Genomic DNA, 599 nt, shown 5'->3' with positions numbered 1-599 from the left:
GGGAATAAGTTTCCGCCCTTTTTGAAAAGAAAAAGATGTGTTTATTTAAACAAATCTATATAAGTGATTTTATTCAAAGTATGCTCCTTCGGAAGCGACAACTTTCTCCCACTTTTCCGGTAATAAACGGATTTCTCGAATGAAAAAACCTGGTTCTTTTGAAGCGATCCATTCATCAAGCCAATGTTTGATATCTTCATAAGAATTGAATCGTTCTTTAGAAAGGGCCGACTGCATGGATCGGAACAAATGGAAATCTGAAGGAGCAATGTCCGGTGAATACGGCGGGTGGGACAGAATTTCCCACTTTACTCCTTCCAAGTATTTCTTAACCGGTTTTGCAACGTGTAGCCTAGCGTTGTCATGTAACAGAATCAGCTTGTTGTCCCATTCCGGTCGTTTTTCTTTCAAGGCTTGGTTTAAACGTATCAGTTGTAGTCGATTAATCTTCGAAGCATGGATATTTCATTTTGGCGTTGATGGACCTGGTTCACCTGGCATCACCCATCCTTTCAAGTGTTTAGGGTTATCGTAGTAGATCCATTTTTCATCGCCAGTTACGATACGATGTAGAAAACCCTTCCTTTGTTGTCGTTGAC

This window comes from Trachymyrmex cornetzi, unplaced genomic scaffold, assembly GCF_001594075.2.
Source record: "Trachymyrmex cornetzi isolate Tcor2-1 unplaced genomic scaffold, Tcor1.1 scaffold2134, whole genome shotgun sequence".
NCBI classification, from domain to species: domain Eukaryota; kingdom Metazoa; phylum Arthropoda; class Insecta; order Hymenoptera; family Formicidae; genus Trachymyrmex; species Trachymyrmex cornetzi.
Note: the sequence above shows the minus strand (reverse complement) of the source record.